The sequence below is a fragment of the Psammomys obesus genome, unplaced genomic scaffold (genome assembly GCF_907164565.1).
Source record: "Psammomys obesus unplaced genomic scaffold, mPsaObe1.curated_primary_1811, whole genome shotgun sequence".
In the NCBI taxonomy this organism is placed as follows: Eukaryota; Metazoa; Chordata; class Mammalia; order Rodentia; family Muridae; genus Psammomys; species Psammomys obesus.
The window spans coordinates 12,193,600-12,206,772 of record NW_026596046.1 but is presented as its reverse complement, the minus strand read 5'-3'; the positions used below and the strand labels follow the sequence as shown (position 1 = coordinate 12,206,772).

At 47.2% G+C, this 13,173-nt stretch overlaps 1 protein-coding gene across 1 annotated transcript in view; it reads right to left on the bottom strand.

The window, feature by feature from the left end:
• Positions 1-13,173, bottom strand: part of Fam174b (family with sequence similarity 174 member B) — a 40,057-nt gene that overhangs the window by 25,713 nt on the left and 1,171 nt on the right. The window lies entirely within an intron of this gene.

Sequence of the window (13,173 nt, the reverse complement as noted above, 5' to 3'; positions counted from 1 at the left end):
CTCTGACACGAGGAAAACTCAGCAAAGCAAATGAAAACAGAATGTGGGCCTTGGAGCGAACGCAGACAGAGGGGAGTACACCCTGCAGGAGAGCCTTGACGCCTGGGGACTGCGCCCAGGGTTCTCAGGACAGGTCTAATTTTTGACCTGCAAGCTCTATTCTGCACCCTCTCCTCAGAACATGAGAAATACCTGAACCTCCCCTAGAGAAGCAAATAAACTTGAAGAATGGTAGAGCATGACCCCATACCATCCTTTCCAGCTCTGGCCTCTGCCATGCCCTATACAGAAGAAGAGGTACCTGAGTCCCACTTTAGCTGCGGTGACAGAAAAGCCACCGTCCCGTTACCAACACCCCCTTCCCCAGCAACATGCTCTAAGCACAACCGACTGAGCTCCATCTTCAAGTGCCCTTCAAATAAGGCAGCCTCAATAAGCCACTATAACTTAAATCTCATCTTGCTCCACTACAGATGGGCAACTTCAATTAAACAGTCAGATGAAACATGGGCGTGTCCCTTTAGTTCAGCAAAAACTTTGGGATCTCCAGCCGCCGGGCTCTGCCTCAGCCGCTCTGCCTGGGCCTCCAGAATGCTGTGCTGGGATTCTTCACAGACACCCACTCCTCACCCAGCCACCGTGGGCCTCGCCCACAGTGCTGCCCCAGTGTACCAGCATTGACCCACCCAGTGACTCAAAGCAGCAGGTCAGCAGCTCAAGTGCTACAGTGCCTTGTAGATACAGGGAACCCTTAAGAGAGGAAATGCTGTGACCTAAATATGAACAAACACGATGACGAATGGTGATGCCTTCACATCAGAGACATGGAGAGTGCGGCGCCTGGAAGTGCGGAAATAGCTCAGTGTTGTAAGGTGCTTGCCGAAATGCCTGATCGCCTGAGTCTGCTCCCTGGGACCCACATGACGGAAGGTAAACATAAACGCCCACAGATCTCCTACACACATACTACAGCACATGTTCGCACACATGTACAAGTAAACACACAACAAATAAACAACGTAAAAACAGCACACAAGTGTGTGCCCCTACACAATAAATAATGAACGGGAACAAGAATAGTAAAAAGAGCAGTGCCACGTTCAGTCTAAAGGGGGCAGCAGCAGCAGCCAGCGCCAGTCCCTTCCTGGGCCGAGGCCCACGGGCACTGTACCCTCATCTGGCAAGAGAAGAGGGGCCCAAATCCTTACAGCAAGTGTTCCCAACTCCCCCCGTTTTCAAAACCAGTTCCAGATCAAAACCGAACAGAATAGCATGCCTGTCTGTGCTCTAAATTTCCAACTCCCAGGCCTTGTGCTGGCAAACTTTGTCTCAGTTTCTTAGCTGAGGTTTAAACAGCCATGAGTGCCAAGCATGAGTGATACTGACCCTGACAGATGTAATGATGCACACTTCAACCAGGATCCCCTCCTCCTCCCTCTTCCCTGGCAATTCTGCCATGATCAACAAACCAATCTGCTTCCTGTCTCCACTCCCTTGGTGTTGGCCAGATGGTACCAACTATCGATCTATCCCAACACTGGCATCCAGGACAGAGGCCATAGGGGTTAGATAACATAAGCCAGACAATCCATAAGAGTTCAACTACAGATGGAGGAGCTATAGCTCCAACTGCCCCTTAACCTGTCACCTCATACTCTGAAGAATGACCTCTCGTGTTCTCCAAGACAAATACAGCACACCCTGGGTTTGACCTGTTGCAGGGAACTGTGTGAAACATACCCACAGCCAATGACCCTGGTCCTGTTCTTCCAGATGCCAGGTGTGTTTGCAAAGGGCTGGCTCTATTTTGTTTGTATAAGAGGCTGGGGGCAGGGGAGACAAACAGAAAGAAAGTAACCTCTAAACTTCACAGTTTTGAAAACGGTGACAAGTGACTAAGAGGGATCCCAAGGGAGCCTGAAAGCCTGGAGTCACCATGCTTTAGGTTACATAGCAATTGGCCCTGCAGTGTCCACACATCCTAGCTAGGGTGAGGAGAGGTGCAGCAATGTCACTCTTCACTACCCAGTATTCCAAGAACCCGAGTCTCCTCAGCAGGAGAAATGCCAAGTCCCAGGCCAGGCACCCAGCTGCTTACTCGCATTCCCATTCACAAACTTCACTTGTGTTTCATCCCAAGTCACAGTCAGCCAACCACAGGCCCAGGAGTTGGAAATTTTGACCACAGACATCCCTTTCTGTTTAGTTTTAGCCTGTACAACTGATTTTTTTTTAAAGTAAGGGAGTTGAGGACACTGAAACATTAGGTGTCGTCGTGTGAATATGGGGTGGGGGGGAGAGGTCCTCTTAACTCTCAACAGATGGAGACACCTGATAGACAGAGATGGCTGGTTGTATAGCATCTGTGGTCCATGGCACAGGAAGGGGCAGGGGCCTACTGTTTACTCACTCTCCCCTTACGTTTCATCTCTAGCTCATGAGGCCTTCTGCCTGCCTGACCTCCCTCCTACCTACCTCATCACTCTCCCCTCTTCAGAGACTTTCCTTTCATCAACATCATCATCATCATCATTGTCATCATCATCGTCATTGTCATCATCATCACTTAGCCCTCCAGCCCTGCCAACTTGTTCTTCCAACACCTTTTCTGAGTCTCCCTAGCCACCATGCCTCTCCCATGTAACCAACCATTCAACCACTCAGTCAGCACCTAAGAAGACCTCACTTGGACCAGCCTTTTGAAAACAGCTCTTTAATTTTTAACCCTATATTCAATTTTCTCTCAGTTTCTTTCAGCACGTCAAATCCTCTGGGAAGAACTGGGTGTCTTCCAAATATATTTCAACAGAAGAAACATGAGTTGGACCCTTCCTCTTCCTCATTCAACTATAGGTTTTTGAGCAAGATACATCCACGTTCAGTGACTTGATTGCTCATCTGTAAAATAGGAAACCCCTCCCTGGAGCAAGTAACATAAACCACTCAGCACATAACTGTGTACTAAATGAGGTAGTTGGAAGAGAAAGGCTTTTTTAGTTCACAGTTCCAGGTTACAGTCCATCACTGACTCGGCAAAGTCAAGGCAGGAATCTGAAGCAGCTATTCGCATCCAACAGTCAAGAGCAAAGAGAAAATGAATGCATGTATGTATCCATGCCTACCTCACACAGTCCAGGACCCACAGCAGGCTAGACATTTCCATATCAGCTAACATAATCAAGACAGCCCCTTACAGACCTGTCAATGAGCTGGTCTCACCGAGACAATGACTCGTCGTTACTCTCTTCCCGGGTGATTCAAAATTGTGCTGACAATTAGAACTAACTATCACACTTGCTTTGTCTGTTAAACCCTGGAAGAAGGCCTTCTCCTCTGCCCTGCTAAGTCATAATCCTCCTCCTCCCCTACAGTGCCTTCCTGAGCCACTATATCTCTAGCCAAAGCCACTTGTGACTTGTGGTTCCCCTGTTGAACTGCATGGAAGGGTGTTATCCTCCCTTCCACATCGATGTTCGCGGGTCTCTGAGGTGCTCGCCATTCAGCACAACACTCCATGTTCACAGAGGCACTCCTGAAACACACTAGAAAGAATTCGCTGTCTCTCCAGCCAACCTTTCTCCTGGCTGCTGGGCTGAGTTTCAGGCAGACCCACTTGGCATTCCAAAGTGCAGCCTGACACATTCTAGAGGCCCAGAAAGGGCCCAGCTGAGTATACAGCACCTGGGGTTCCATCCCTCCCAGCTATGGGCCTCAATCTCAACTGTACAATGGAGAAGGCAGAGGAAGGTCAACAGAACCCTGAATGTGAAGAAAGCTCACACCTGAGAGATTACAGGGCCCAAGGCCTCCAAGATCTGGTAGAATCCTACCAGAGTCCTCTTCGTCAAAACCCTTCTCTAAGCCACACCTACCCAGAATGAGCTTCCTCCTTTCTGCAGCCCCAGAAAATAAACATGAAGTCTGGATTCCTGGGAGATCGCCCTCAGATTAGAAGACATTATTGTTGCTTTTTAGGTGAAACTCTAAGATCCTGATTTTAAATGCCTGCTCCCAGAACGTCCCCTTGTAAATGTTTAGACCCAGGCATGCATCAGAAAGTAAACACACAACTCAAGGAGCTTCTGCTCAAATCCTGGAGGGTTTCCTTTCTGGTGGGACACACCCACCCCAAGGTCCACCCCAGTCCACCCACTCCAGCAATCCCCACTTCCTTCTAGCCTCACACATGCTTGAGCAAGAGTGAGCAAAAGTATGTGTGCCTGGGAGTCGATGTTAACACCATGTAAGCCAGGGGCTCCGGGTTAAATTAAAGAGGGATTTGTTCTTCCCTTTTCAATTTGCTGAAAAAAAAAACCCATGGCAGGTGCCCATGCCTAAAAGGCCTATTCATAAGGGTAGCCACAAGATAACTCCTTTGCTGGGAGGTGAGTAGTCAAAATGACTCAGCTGAGACAATTACCAATTTCCTTTGAAACATGCCCATGCCTGATTATTTTGACCATATGGCTGCCCTGCTCACAAGCACAAATGAGACCAAAAGGTCGAGGAGAAACTAGCTCTGTCTTCAGAAGCATATTTTTTCAATACCACAGGACACTTGGCCGCTTGAAGGAAAAACCAAGGCATGTTTGACACGATGTTATTCTAAATATCTTGCCGGCCCTTAGAAGCACGTATTATGATTAATAATGGGGAATGGATACTTCGCACGGTTCAGAAACCTGCTCATATTGCCAACCAGCAGACCGGAAAGAGGTCTGAGAGCTGTTTGGCCCCAGTACCCTTGAGGATGTGGTTACATGATAGTGATAATGATTATATGTGTTACATGTTCATATCTAAGTGTGTGTGCATGTGTGTGTTGACGCTGGTTGTTTTCCTCAGTTACTCTCCACCTTGGTTTTTGAGACAGGTTCTCACCCTGAGGCTGTAGTTCATCAATTCAACTAGGCTGGTTGGCCAGTGAGCTTGAGGGATCCCTGATATACTGCACCCCAGCTGTGGAGTTACTGCTTAAATTTAACTGTTCTCCTTATTATAAATAACGATAACAGAACATTTGGGAAACACAAGGTAAGTAGGAAACTTTAGCCCATTTTCAAAGATCTAGTGAGCAGACTGGGTACATGAGGTATCGCAGTCTCTAGAACATGGTGGCTCCTCCCTTACCACACATCAGGCAATGTTAAATCACCTACACTTTTTCTTTCCAACCTGGGGAAGCACGGAAACAAATCCTTTCAGATAAGAGGATTTCACAGAGATTTTGAAATAAGAAGGGGTTGATCACGCAGACAACAGTCATGGGCGTGAAACAGTGCCTGAATGGTAAAACTGGGAGACCAGCAAAGCCAGATGGGGGAAGCTGTGGTTTCAAGGTGTATAGTTGCCCTGGCTTTCAGCCACATCAGGAGAGGAAAGTCCAATTCCCAAAGCTCAAAGAGAGAGCTGGGGTACAGTTCTGATAAGAGCAGACTCTGCCCCCTCCCGAGTGTCATCCCTCAATCCACACAAGAACACCAAGATCTCCCAAGGTCAAAAAAAAAAAAAAATAGGAAAAACACATTTTCTACTCATACTCAGAGCTCCTATTTTGTTTTAAACCTCCCCCCTGCTCTTTCACAAAGGCATCCCTGAAGCATACCCAGGAGTGCTGCCCTCCCCCCATCCCCACCCCTGGCCCCCGGGACTCTCACAAACACCATGTGCTCATGCTCACCAGAGGGTGCCCTAGAATCACCTTTCGCTCCAGATTTGATCTCCTAAGTTTTCCTTAATGGCAAAATATGTCTCCTGCCCACCCATCCCAAGGACTTGAGTTCAATTCCTGGGTCCTATATGGAAGAAGGAGAGAACTGACTCCAACAAGTTGTTCTCTAACCTACACATACACACACACACACACACACACACACACACACACACAAAATAAATAAATAAAGTAATAAAAAGTAAAAGTAAATAAAAATTTAAAAATATATTAATACATAGGAGCATCCTGGACTTTAACCCTCTAAAATCAAAACCCAATTTAACTTTTTTTATAAATTTTTATTTGTTATATTAATTACAGTTTATTTACTTTGTATCCCAGCTGTAACCCCCTTCCTCATTCCCTCCCAATCCCACTCTCCCTCCCTCATCTCCTCCTTGGCCCTCTCTAAGTCCACTGATAGGGGAGGTCCTCCTCCCCTTCCATCTGACCCTAGTTTATCAGATCTCATCAGGACTGGCTACAATATCCTCCTCTGTGGCCTGGCAAGGCTGCTCCTCCCTCGGCAGGGGGTGGGGGGAGGTCAAAGAGTTCATGTCAGAGACAGTCCCTGTTCCCCTTACTAGGGAAACCCACTTGGATGCTAAGCTGCCATGGGCTATCTCTGAGTAGGAGTTCTAGGTTATATCCATGCATGGTCCTTGGTTGTAGAAACAGTCTCAGAAAAGACCCCTGTGCCCTGATAAATTTGGTCCTTGTGGAGCTTCTGTCCTCTCCAGGTCTTACTAACTCCCCCTTCTTTCATAGGATTCCCTGCACTCTGCCCAAGGTTTCGTTATGAGTCTCAGTATCTGCTTTGATACACTGCTAGGTAGAGTCTTTCAGAGGCCGTCTGTGATAGGCTCCTGTCCCGTTTCTTGTCAGCCAATTAACTTTTATAAGTTGCCTTGGTTTCAGCATTTTATCACAGAAATAAAAAAGTAACTAAAACAAATAAGGAATGAGATTGCCCCAGAACTCAGTGGGCAAACACATTTGTTGCACAAGCATGAAAGCCGGAGTTCCGATTCCCAGAACCCACTAGAGAACTGACTGTGGCTCGGAGGTGACTGTAAGCCAGTACTTTTGGGTAGAGACAGGAGGATCAATATAGTTTGCTGATAGCCATCTCTAATTTAAAAAAAAAATGGTGAACTCCATATATAGTGAGAGATCCTGTCTCAAGGAAATAGAGTGAAGAACAGAACAGGACACCCAAATCCTCCCTGGGCGTGTACACATTAGCACGCACACAAAAACAGAGAGAGAGACCTGTTCAGATCTAGTAAAGTACAGGATAACCATGTTGCAATCTACAGACCCAAAGAAGCTAAGTAACAAGGAGGGCCCAAGGGAGGGTGCTGGAGTCTCACTGAGAAAGAGAAACGGAATAGATATTATGGATGAATGAGGAAGGGGACTGCAAGTGAGAAGGGGTAGGAATAAAACAGAAGAGACAAGTGAGGGTAATAGCAGAGGGAGAGAATACTGAGAGAGACAACTGGAAGAGGGGCACAATCTCTGGGACAAGCTAGAGACCTAGGGCAATGGAAAAATCCCCAGAATCTAGAAAGGTGACCGCAGCTAAGACTCCTAGAATTAGAGAATATGGAGCCTGAACTGGCCACCTCCTTTAACCAGGCAAGACCTCAAATGAAGGGGTTGGGACACCAACCCACCCACAAAACCTCCACCCACGATCTATCCTGCCAACACAATGTGCAGGGGTAAAGATGGAACAGAAATTGAGGGAATGGCCAACCATGACTTGTCCAGCTTGAGACCCATGCCATGAGAGAGAGTCCATCCCTGACACTATTAATGATATTCTGCTATACTTTGCAGACAGGAGCCTAGCATAACCGTCATCAGAGAGGCTTCACCCAGCAAGTGATAGAAACAAATGCAGAGACACACAGCCAAACATTAAGTGGAGCTTAGGGAATCCTGTGGAAGAGGTGAAGGAAGGATTGTAGAAGCCAGAGGGCTCAAAGACACCACAAGAACACCCACAGGATCAACTAACCTGGGGCCAGGGGGGCTCACAGAGACTGAACCACCAACCAGAAAGCATGCACGGAACTGACCTAGGCCCTCGGCACAAAGGTAACAGTAACAGTTGTGTAGGTTGGTCTTCATGTGGGACTCTAAACAACAGGATCAAGAGCTGTCTCTTACTCTGTTGCCTGCTTTTGGAACCCTTTTCCCTAACTGGGCTGCCTTGTCTAGCCTCAACAGAAGAAGAATCTCCTAGTCTCACTACAACTTGATGTACCAAGCTGGGTAGATATCCATGGGAGGCCTCTCCTTTTCTGAAGAGAAAGGGAGGAAGAGTGGATAGGGAGAACAGAGGGGGAAGGACTGGGATGAAAGGCGGGAAACTGCGATCAGGATGTAAAGTAAGTAAGTTAGTTAGTTAGTTAGTTAGTTAGTTAGTTAGTTAGTTAGTTAGTTAGCTAAAGAAATGGAGAATAAAGCAATGAGGTATATTCAACACATGGGAAAGCCTTAGAAAGCCAGGTAGTCCTAAGTGTCAGGTACAAGCAGAGGACCCCACAAGCACAGCTCCACAGAGCATACACTGGTACCCAACCAGGGAAACCAAGTATGAAGGCTATAGGAATCTCACCCCAGATGTTTTCCCACGGTCTTCAGACATATCCAAGGATGCAGAGTACACGCATGACTCAGAACTATAAAGGAGTCCAGATGATACAGACTCGTACCGTGCATATAAACACATAAAGGAAGAATCGCCTACACATACAAATACGTACACATGCCAATATATTTCTCTCTGCATTCATACATCATGTATTTCTAACTGAGTGAAATGAACCCATACTGCCGTGCATTTTATAATCTATGTTCAACAATACGTGGCTGATACTGTCCCTGTCGTTATTTTCTCCCCACAGTCTGAGTCTTACTTAATTCACACCACGATTTTCCCATGTCATTACCCGGATCAGCAACTTAAGGAAGGAAGGGTTTATCTTAGCTCCCATTTGGAAAGTACAATCCAGCATGGTGAGGCTGTCGTGATGGTAGCAGCATGAGGCATTGGTCATATGGAAACAGACAGAACAGTGTTCAGCTCATTCTCCCCTTTTCACTGTCTGAGACCCCAGTTTATGCCATGGTGCTGACCACATTTAAGGTGTATCCACTCACCTCAAGAAACCCAGTCTAGAAACCTGGTCACAGACACGCCTAGAGGTTCATCCTCAAGATGATTCTAGATCCTGTCAAGCTGGCAGTAAGTATTAGCCCATTACAGATTGCCATCATTCATTAAACCGTCAATTGCTGGGTATGTTTGGGATTTTGTGTTTTGTTTTAACAGGGTCCTGCTGTGTCCCGGCTCATCATCCTCCTGCCTCAGCCTCCTCAATATTGAGATTACAGGTGTGCACCAGCACACTCAGCTCTATGTTAGTTATTTAAATTTTTTCTCTATGAAACAGAACTGCTCTGAATATCCCCACGTGCACACATTTCATCTTCCTCTTCTAGCCATTAACATTGGAATAAGAATGCCAAAGGGAAAACCATGCGCACCTTAGCAATGTGGCTGCCTAATTAAAAGTTCCTGGCTTTCACTACACGAATCTTTCCTTTTTTAAACTTTTTCCTTGGATCCATGTTTTTGTTTTTTGTTTTGTTTTGTTTTTGTTTTTGTTTTTCTGTTGTCTAGCAAAGTGGCTCTTTCAGGAGAAGCAAACGGCAGGAGTGTTAATTCATAAGCAACGATAACACAGGCTCCCCCCAGTTTTTTTTCATTGCTAAAACAATGAGCAGTTACCACCCAAGTTCCCACCCCATAGGCATCCCACAGTGACCACGCATCTCGTCACAGGGGGCAACTGGAGAGTCATCAACAATGTAAAACGCTCGGGAGTTCAGCATTCTTTTGCTAAAAATATCTTTATTAAATGCCAGCCTATTCCTGGAATGACACTAGGTGTTAAAGAGACACAGGAGTCCTGCCCTTTGCAGCCCTCAGAATGGTAATGCAGAGGAACAGAAAATTCAAGACTCGGGTGTGCTTTCGGAGCTCGAGGGTGGGGAGGGAGGGGGTGCTGAACAAGGGGTTTTTCCAGGTATAAACACAAGAAGGTCAGCAAGGAGCTTCTCGTGTAGACTTGGTGTCCCAGGAGAATCCAAGCGAGGGGCAGAGTTCTCCTTGCCAGTGACCGGTACATGAAGCGCTTTGTTCCACCCTGACCTCCTGGCCATGGTCTCCTGCCTCACCGCAGGACCACAGTACTGGATCCCAGAAGCCTCTGAAACCTTCCATGCTCAGTTCCTGTCTTTATCAGGGGTTTCGTCACAGCAGCATGAAAAATCAACACAGTGTCTTTCCCTCTAACTGCCTGAGTCTGTGGTATGTTTCACATAACACCAAGAGCCTCATAAAGATATGAAGATCTAGAGCCAGACGTGGTGGCTCGTGCCTGTAATCTCAGCACTTGGAAGTCTGAGACAGGAGGATTGCTTGATCTTGAGAGCAGTCTGCTAGGCTCAACAAAAGAAACAGGGACCTGAAGACAAGGTCTCTGTTGTATATATACACAGGCACTTGTGTATATATACACGATAGCTCGTACTGTGTGTGTGAGTGTGTGTGTGTGAGTGTGTGTGTGTGTGTGTGTGTGTGCATGTGTGTGTGAAAGAGCTAGAGAGCAACTCAAAGAAAGGCTCACAGAGAGAGAGAGAGAGATCATAGTTATTTATTCTTTTCCAGTGATTTGAATTGGAAATCTGTTACAGACATGTCAAAATGGAATTGAATCATTATTAGTCTCAGATTGGATTTGTTGAGTGGCATCTGCAGCCCTAATTTTAATATATTTAACCCAATACATCAAAATTGTATAATTTGAAAAAAAATAATGTTACTTCAAAGACTTAGCAAAAAAAAAAAAAAAAAAAAAAAAGAATCAAATATCCCTTAATAAATTCCATGTGTATCTCATGGTTAAAGCGCCTTCCAGTTCAGAAAGCTAGGCTTCCAGGTCTCCATAGCCACGGGTGGCTAATGGCTACCAGACTGGACAGCACGGGAGAAACTGAGGCCTACGGGACCGGAAAACCAAAAGCTAAACAAATGCATAAAGGACCACACAATGTTGCCAGGGAGCCCATGGAGGACAGCACAGCTAAGGGTAGAGGAGCACTGAGCAGAACAAGAACAGGGCAGAGTGCCAATCATGAAGAGGCGGCCTTGCCCCCAGGTCCAAGAACTTGATGAGAAGGATGAGAGGACAGAGAGGGACGATGGAGAGCAGAGGGGCAAGGGTCAGCCAAGAGCCCCAGCCTACAGACCATCACTGTGACCCAGGAGAGGGGAGGATCAAAAGTGGCGGGAGATGGGACCACGTCACCAGGGGAAGTATGAGCAAGAGTCAAGTGGTCTTGGGCGCAATAGGTGATCGGATGAGCAGGTCTCAGGCCCTACCAGCTAAGAAGATGGAAAGCAAGCAGGTACAAAGGACCCCTGCCCAGCAGCCCAGATGTTCTGGAAGCCTAGTTAATCAAGTCCACAGGGGAACATAACTAGGGGCAACAGCCACAGAACAGAGCACCAAGCAACGGAGTCCAGGTGCAGCCCCAGCCTTTAGCCACACAGACCTCTCCACACTCTGAGGAGCAACATTCCGAAAGGGAACACTAGCGGAACAGGCACCATCAAATTCCTTGCTGTAAAATGCTCCGAATCCTATCTAAATCGGAATCCGGGTTGGCACCTGTCTGCCTAGAGACTCAACTAACAAGCCTACCTCCCCAGGAAGAGGACACAGATCAAGCCCAGAGGCAGTTTACCTTATGAAGTGGTCTCCTTCCTTCAACACCCAAGCCAAGGACTCTCTCCCTTCCAGGCCCGAGGACCACGTCCCCTGCTTACACACACACACCCTGTCCACTCACATCTGGCTGCATGATGCCCCGTCTTCTCCCCCACTCTTGGGTAATAAAGAGCAGACTGGCAAAATAGTTCAGATGCCTTCTTTTAAAAGTACACAGCTGTGTGGGCTGGGACTATTTTGAGCTAAATGCTTCAACCCTCCAGGCTCAGAGCTGCTCTAGGCATTTGCTGACTCCAAGTGAACAATGAAGAAGTCAGTAAATGACAATGCTGCCTCTTGCTGAATGCCAGAGCCTCATTCTGCACAAAAATGCTAAGGTGAACTGGGCATCTCACCCTCTAGGGCTCTTTGCTGAGTACAGGACCTTGGTAACCCTGCTTGGTGGGATACAGGGTATGCTAAAGGATACACAGGGTAGGGCTGAAGGGGCCAAAAAGAAAGCAAGGACCCCATTCAGTTGTTCAAGAAAACCACTCAGGGTCATGCAGTCTTGGAAGACAGAGAGTACAAATCCAACTTGATATAGAAAAGTGTAAGCCAGGGCCATGGGTGTAAAGGAAAAAGCAAGAGATAAAAGACAAGACTCAGAAGGGCTGGCTGAGGAAGGCAAGAGGAACTGGAGCCAGTGTATAAGGGCCCCAAACACCACAGATAGGTAAATCCTCCCCTAGGCTTGGCTACACAGAGCCGCTGAAGTTCATCTGCAGAGGAGTGAGGGAAGTGGGAAGGCTGGGATGAGCCAAAACAGAAAGTGGTGGGGGATCACAGTACCGAAATCCCTCTTCTATGTTCTCAGACAACTGGCATTTCATCCTGTCGGTCCCAAAGATAATAGCTAGACTTAGCATCATGCAAAACTGAGAACACCCCTCTACACATAGCTCCCAACCCTAGCTTTCCCGGGTCTAATTTCTGCTCTTGCTCTGTAAATGCTCTCCAGGGGCACAGGTCCCTTGCCCTATCTTTAGTAGCTATCAAACACACTGTGGAGCCCGCACTGTGGTACACGCCTTAAATCCCAGCACTCAGGGAGGCAGAGGCAGACAGATCGCTCTGAGTTGGAGGCCGGCCCAGTCTTCAAACCAAGTCCAGGACAGCCAAGGCTACACAGAGAAAGTTCTGTCTCGAAAAACAGGAAAAACACACACACACAACAAGAGTCAACAACCACACACACACACACAACTCTTGGCTGGCTGATGAGAATAACATGACATATTTAACTTTTTCCTACAAACCAGTATTTCCCTAGCATTCCAGAGTTACGTCCAACTGGCCTCCTTGTGTGCCTGTCCACCTCACTAATCCAGGGATCGTCTAAATTCCCTAGACGCTTTCTCCTTGGACTTAAGCAACTTACAAAACCTTCCTGAGATCCCTCTCCGGGCCCTTGTAAATGTGCACTGGCACAGCTCAGTCTAGAAGCTCAGCAATGGAACGCCACCGAAGCTGTCAAGGGTCACTAAATCTGAAGCCTATAACCAATGTTAGGTGTAAAGCAAGTGTCCCCGGGTTACGCTGCCATCTCCCCCCACCCCCCGCTACACACACACACACACACACACACACACACACACACACACACACACA